The following is a 7,732-nucleotide window of genomic DNA, read 5'->3' as shown; positions in this document are numbered from 1 at the left end:
TGGGTATGCTTTGGCCACGTGCCTCGTTTGTTCAGTTTATATTCGAAACTTAACTTAAAAGGGTGAAGTTATTACGAACGAAAACAATTTTTTTGTTTAGTACGTTTTTGATCGCATGTAATTTACGGCTCGTCGGTGTGTCCGCGTCTACGGCAGTAATTAGAGTCTCGAATATTTCTTTTGCGAATTATATGCAGTGCGTGAGTGATTTTTTATTCCATATACCTACTAACATATACGTACCTTTCGCTCGTGCTCGTTTTGTTGGATTGTTTTGAGGGCTTCATCATCAAGTTTTACACCGGTACTGTTGCGTACAGTCAGTAAGTCTGTCTATTCACCAAGAGAGAAGACTATTGTCCTAAATGTTCACGATGCTCTGGTTTCTCAGAATCCCATAAACACTGTTCGCAACATAGTCGAAATTTGTGCCAACATGACTGGCGTAGGAGAGTCAACTATATATAGGTTCCTATCAGAAAGAAAAAAGCACGGTATAGCTAACCCAAACACAAACGAACACTTAAAGAGGGGGAAAAAGCCTATTGAAATTGATGAATTTGCCAAAAATGGTATTCGAAGGAAAATTCATGGATTTTTTTTTCAAAAAAGAAATACCAAACCTAAACAAAATTTTACAAGAAGTTAGAGGCGACCCAGATTTGCCTCATATCGGACGAACTAAATTGTGGCAAGTTTTAAAAGAATTAAATTTCCGGTAGGAGAAATCAAATTATCTAAGATCCATACGAAAATTCCGGGCTGAAGGAAGGCCCATCTTCTACCAGCATGAAACGTGGGTAAACTCAGGTCATACTCTAAAAAAAATTTGGTCAGATAAAAATATATTAAGCTCCAGGCAAGCCTTTATGGAAGGTTGGTCTACTGGCATCTCCCCACCTTCTGGTAAAGGCAGTAGATTAATAATTTCTCACATTGGCAGTGAAAAAGGATTTGTTAAGCATGGTTTGTTGGAATTTCAGTCCAAAAGCACAAAAGACTATCACGAGGAGATGACAGCTGATGTTTTCGAAGAGTATTTTGAGCAGATGATTGAACACATAACACCAAATTCAATTATAGTATTAGATAATGCACCTTATCATTCACGACTAGTAGAAAGACTTCCAACGACTGCGTGGAAGAAACAGGATATTCTTGACTGGCTGCGGAATAAGTATCTGCCTTACGAAGATGGAATGGTAAAAGCGGAACTTCTAAAAATTGCCCGGCAACACAAATCTAAGTTCAAGGAATACGTAGTTGACAAAATGGCGGAAAGGCGAAACATTACAGTCCTTAGACTTCCACCCTACTACTGCGAAATAAATCCAATTGAACTCATTTGGGCACAAATGAAAAGTTATGTGGCTAGAAAAAATACGTTATATAAAATACAAACTGTACGTGAATTGTTATATGAGTCTTTACAACATATTACAGAACAAAACTGGAAAGGTGCAGTAAGGCATGTAATAGAAGAAGAACAAAAAATGTGTGATCTTGATATCATAATTGATGCGACCGTAGAGACACAACCGCTAATTATTAACCCTCAAGATGACTCGGATTCGGAAGTTGATCCTATTTATTTTGAATTTGAATAGTTTTCTAATCGTAAGTAATCGTAAGGTATTAAAGGGGAAAGGCGCAAAATGTCGCCTGTCAAAATGTTCAATATGTTTTAAATGTATCCATTTTTTTTTCAAATCCTGAGAAAACTAAACAGCATTTTTGAAAAATTTAAAGGCAGAATGAAATATTTTTTAGAATAAATAAAAAGTTTCTTTTGCATGCAATATTTTCAATTAAAAATTATACTATATTTTCTCTTTTATTTTCACCCCTGTTACATAACATATTAAAATAAACATTGTAGAAGTTTTCAGGGACTTTCTGCCCTGGTAATAATGTAATCTTTCATTCTGCGTTTAAATTTTTCAAAAATAGTTATTAGTTTTCTCCGGATTCGAAAATAATGGATACATTTAAAACACATTGGAAATTTTGCCAGGCGACCTTTGGCGCCTTTTTCCGTAATAAAATAAATGTATCTTTTACAAATGGCAAGAAACTTTTTATTTTTGAATAAAATGAATAAGTTTTATTAAAAAATACAATTTACATAAGTACAATTTAAAAAATATATTTATTTAGTTCAAATAAATGTTTCAATCATATAGTCTACGACACTGGTCGTTCATCTTTAACCATTCAAAATACCCCCGTAATAGGATTATAAGGTATTTTATTCCTTCAGATATAAGGTGGGTTAGTCGAAAACGTCTTAAACCGTCAGTTTTAGGTTGGTTTTTACTGTTATATCGTATTATCTATCCTCTCTGTATTTCAGTTTTCTAATTAGGGTTAAACTTGTAGTGAGCTATCAACAAATTATGAACCGACTGTATGTCTAAATTGTCAATATAAATGGGTCACATAAAATTAAATTATTAGAAGAATTTTCACCAAGTAATAAAAAACAAAATTTGAATAATTTATTAATTATTGTTTTGTATTTTGGGAACGATTTCTGAACTTATTTTAAACTTAAATTGTGGCTTATTTCCAATGAAATTAGTAATTGCATAAATATACCACAAGAAAATAGCATCACAAGAGCACTACGTACTTTTTAAAATCCACTCATTATAGTCTGATAATACTGGAAAAGTTTTGATGTTTCTATTAATCATTTAGAAGTACAGAAAAGAAGTTCCTATATCGACTCGTCTTAACTAGATTACCTTTCAATGAACTAAGTTCTAAGTTAATAAAATATCACCATGTTAGGGCAAGCAATTTTGCACTTCGATATTGTACTAATTTGTATATCTTTACATTTTCCAACGAAAGCTGTCCTATATCCTATATACTATATCCTATCTTAAGTTACTATAGTCTTCCTCGGCATTCCGAACGGAAACGTCGCGTCGTTGTCTCGTGAGTTAATACAGTTTTCGCATTTTGACGTTAAGTAAAGTACGCGTACATGAACAACAGTGTTTATGTATAAAAGTTGTACAGCGTATAAATTGCTATCAAAAATATTACGTGTGAATAGAGGGTGCATTTGTATAAATTTAAATAAGTATCCAGGATGTACTCGAGAGATCAATTCATAGTAAATTTAGTAAGGACAGTTAACAAGCGAGTAACAGATTCTCAACAAGCGCATTGTTCAAGAGCGCATTGTATATTTTTAATATGTATAGAAACATGAATTATTTATATCTCATTTTAGAAACAATTTGTGATAACCCGGACCCAAATACGACCAGAGAAGTTATAGTTGCTAATAGCGAAGCTTCTATAGTTTTTTTTAATATAAATAAGTAAAGATTCATAATGTAAGATGCATCTTCTTCTGTTTTCAGAAAAGGAAAGAACGAATACAGTTAACAAAAATTTTGAAATTAATACTGAGGAGCCTTTTTATGCAAGCTCAGATAGTGACCCAGATTATTCACCTTTGAAAGATGATAGTAAGAAAATTATATATAATATGAAGTAAAATGAAGAATAAATAAGTAAGAGTAAGAAGAACAAGAAAAGTACTACTAGTAATAGTAGTAATACTAGAGTTTAAGTGGGTAGAAAACGAGAAAGAAAAGAAGAAGAATATATTGATGTAAAATCTAAAACTGGTCTAGATCGTGGGTTGGAACATACAAATCGAGAGGGAAAACTGGATCCGGCAAGAAAAATATTCGAACCTTGCCAACACACATGCAGGCTTAAGTGTACCACAAAAATAAATGAAGAAATCAGACAGAGGATTTTTAAAGACTCTTGGAACTTGTGAGATCATACAAGGCAATGGGACTTTATTGTGTAGCATGTGATACAGATAGAGAATAAACAAATAACTGTTTTTGCTGGTGTACACTGCCGTAGAAATTTTTCGCGGCATTTCAATATTATTTTCAGCTTGACGGTGAACAAAACCAAATTTGTAAAAATATGTTTTTAAAAACTCTTGGCATTTCACAAACATGGGTAAATACAGCATTGGCTAGAAGAAAGGAAACTGGAGTTTTACAATCAGATCAACGTGGAAAACTTAAAGTACGACCGCATAGACTTACTCCAAATATTGCAGAAACTGTGAGAAATCACACAAAATTATTTTCGTTAGCACCCTTACATTATAATCGAAAAGATTCTAAGAAAAATGTATCGTGAGAGGGGTTTAGGTATTCAAAAAAAGTATAAACTATATACGGAATATTATGGCCATGAAAACAGTATTTAACAACTGCTTACGCATCGCCAGTAGAGAAGCATTCTTAACACTTAATTTAATATCAGTTTCTTTGGACCAAAGAAATATCAGTGCGATGTTTGCTCAGTCTATAACCTAGCTGGAAAAACTGGAAAGATCGACTTACAGGAGAACTATGAACGTCACTTAGCCAATAAAATATTGGATAGAGATATGAAAAACATTAAAAAGAAACTCGCATTGACTGATAGGACCATCTGTTACGATATTCAAAAAGGTTTTAGCGATTCTCCAATCGAACTTAAGCGATTTTTCTTATAAAAGTAAGTATACATACAACTTCACCATATATGATATAGACAACAATGATGGTTTCTGTTATGTATGTCATGAACAACAAATTGCTAAACGAGGTTCATACGAAATTGCTAGTTGTTTGTGGAAGTTTATAATGTCCCAAAAATCTTCTATTCGGATAACTGTGGTGGGCAAAGCAGAAACCACACCATATTTTCAATGTTTGCAGCTATCTATTTTCAAGTTAGTATTACTTAAGGATTTTTAGAGTAGAGAAAGGGCACATTCAAAATGAGGGAGACAGCATGCATGCTGTAATTGAAAACGCGAAAAAAGGTCAGTCGATCTTATATGTTTCTGAACAATGGGTTACTTTGATAAGAATGGCCAAAACTATCGAAAAAGTATATAATGTAACAGAAATGTGACAAGAAAACTTCCTAGCAATAAAAGAAAAGCCTTGTTGGCAACAAAAATTGGAAAACTGACAATGGAAAAGGAATGATCAAATCAGTCAAATAAAGGAAATCAGTAAAAATTTAAGGTATAAAATTTTTCTAGAATGTCCCTGGCCGGAGTATAAATATTTCCCCAATTCTCTGTTTACATTGGATGTAAAAGAAAAAAATTCCGAATTCCAGTTTTTAACTGTAATGCGTTATTTTTAAGATTTTAGCTGGGAATTATTCAAGGTTATTTTACGATATAATTTGAAGCATGTTTGACAAGATTTTTGGGCTATTCCTCGGCGAGAACGGGGTAGTTGAGGTGGGACGCAAGACTAAAAGCCGGTTGGTATTAGATCGAAGGTCGAAAGTTAGGTTTGGAAGATGGCCCATTCAAAGCAGATGTCGTTTAGTTTAGTCGGAAAAAAAAAACCGGCAAATTTGTGAAAAGAAGTGATTTGTACTCAAAGTAATATGTCAATTCTGAACGAGTAATCACTGGGTTTTGTTGTATGCCGTATCTCATATGAGAGATTTGTAAAGCGGCGTTTTGCTACAAAATTTAAAAAGTACCCACATGTTCCAGTTTTTTAAGGAGACGAGTTTTCCAAGGTTTGTGTTCCAGTGCTAGCTTCCATCCTCATTTTGCTATCCCTGGTCGTCGTCCCAGACTATAGATGCAGTTTTTTTTGCGTGACAGTGAATCTCCAGTTCCAACCTCAGAAATTATGTAAAGTAAAGAAATTTTAGTGAAATCAAGGCAACTCTTTTGTGTTGATTTGTAAAAGAAACAGAAATATTTTCATTAATAATTGCTTTCATAAGAGTTTGTAAAGAAATTGAAATAAATAAAAGTATATGTCTTAGGGCGTAGTCTAGCTGTTATATTATTTGTTTTGTTTTAAAATTCAATATTGACATCTGACAGCTAGCTTTATTATTTTTGACATCTGATAAATACCTAATCATAACAGATCTTTTTTTGTTATGTTTTTTAGAAAAAGGTTAACCTCTATGAATAGCTTCACTTAAAGATAATTCTTTATTTGTAATAATTTATTTCTGCCACAGATTATAGCCCAGTAACAATTTATTGTAGTTTTGTAGTATCTCCAACTTGTAAAGGGATGTTGTAAACGTATAGGACATAGTAAGTGTTTCTTTGCTATTTTGGTATTTATCTCTGTAACTATCTATATACATAGTATTGTGTGCCATTTATTTTTGTAACTGTTTGTGTTGAGACAAAAATAAATGTTTGATTTATTTCTCTAAACCATTTTTTTATTTATTTAGAAAAGAGTTTATAACTCCTTTTGTGTTTCTTTTTTAGGAAGGAAGAGCCTTTTTTCTTCATTCAGCAGGAACTTTAATCGAAGCGGGGTCCCATTTTAAATAGCTAGAGATTGTTCTAGTTGTTTTGTTTGTCCATTTATCCATGATATTCATGTAAGTACCCTCTTTTTGTTTCATTTTTGTAGTTTTCTCAATCCAGCACCCTTGCCATTCACTTATCCACGACCCCAGCTTTCCAAATAAACCCTGAGTGCCGTTCGCATGCTAAAGTTTCGATCTATTTTGCTTGCCGTACCTCTGCCCCAATAATTTCTGTCTCCAATTTTCAACTCCCCATAGTAATACCTAATGTGGTAGGCAAAATATTTTAGTATAGGTAGGTAGGTAGTAGTTTTTTAGGTAGGCAATCTAACAAAAGCAAAAAGGGGACGTCCATCTCGTATTGACAAATTTCCATCTAAAGAACACATAAATCTTTTGCCAATAGAGAAGAAGTTCACTATGTTATTATGGCTTTGCGATACTTGAAAAATTTCTACTATGTACCATGGCTGCTATAGAACTCTACATTCTGATACATCATAAAAATATGAAATCACTGCAAGCAGTGACGACGAAGAACTGCAATAATGTTTGTTTATAATATTATGTAATTTAACTTCTATGTTGACTTTAATCATAAATACAGTTTCACAGAACGATGGTATGTATTATTTATATTCCCGATTTTTTTCCAGTGAATATTGTACTAACTCATTCAAAAACCAGATAAAGAAACAAAATTGACATATTTAAAAGAACAAATCGAGCAATACGGTAAACACAATGGATAAATATATAAAAACAATTTAGTAAGAAAAAACACCCGATTTTCTGTAATAATCAAAACTGGCTTTGTGGATATATCCTAATAATTGTTAAATTATAATACACAGACAACCGCTGAGAATTTTCCCTTAGTGATTTTTTGTAGAAGTGATAACACTAAATGTATACTTGTGAAGTGATCTGTGGACTGAGGGCAATAAGACCCCGTTGGGACTGATAAAGGTTCCAGGGAGGGAGTCGAAAGCTAGACATAGCAAATTCCGATACAAATATCCATCGGATAAATATATAAAAGGTTTAACTCGAAAACTAAATAAGTTTGACATGTTTTCTAATAATAATAATCTTTAGTTTGATCTCAGAATGGGGAAAATTTTAAAATGCGATGATAAAAACAGCTAAATCAATTTGTGGAACTACAAGAAATAACAACAGAGGGAAACGAACATCTTGGTGGAACGATGAAGTGAAAAGAGAAATAAAAGAAAAGAAGAAATTATGGAAAGAATACATCCAAGACAAAACACAACAAAAATATGAAAATTATAAGAGACAAAGAACAAAAGTTAAAGAGATAGTTAAGAAAGAGAAAAAGAAAAGTTGGGATAAATTCGGGGAAAAAATGGAAGAAAACAGCACA

Source organism: Diabrotica undecimpunctata, chromosome 2 (assembly GCF_040954645.1).
Source record: "Diabrotica undecimpunctata isolate CICGRU chromosome 2, icDiaUnde3, whole genome shotgun sequence".
Classification (NCBI taxonomy): Eukaryota; Metazoa; Arthropoda; class Insecta; order Coleoptera; family Chrysomelidae; genus Diabrotica; species Diabrotica undecimpunctata.
This window is presented reverse-complemented; position numbering follows the sequence as displayed.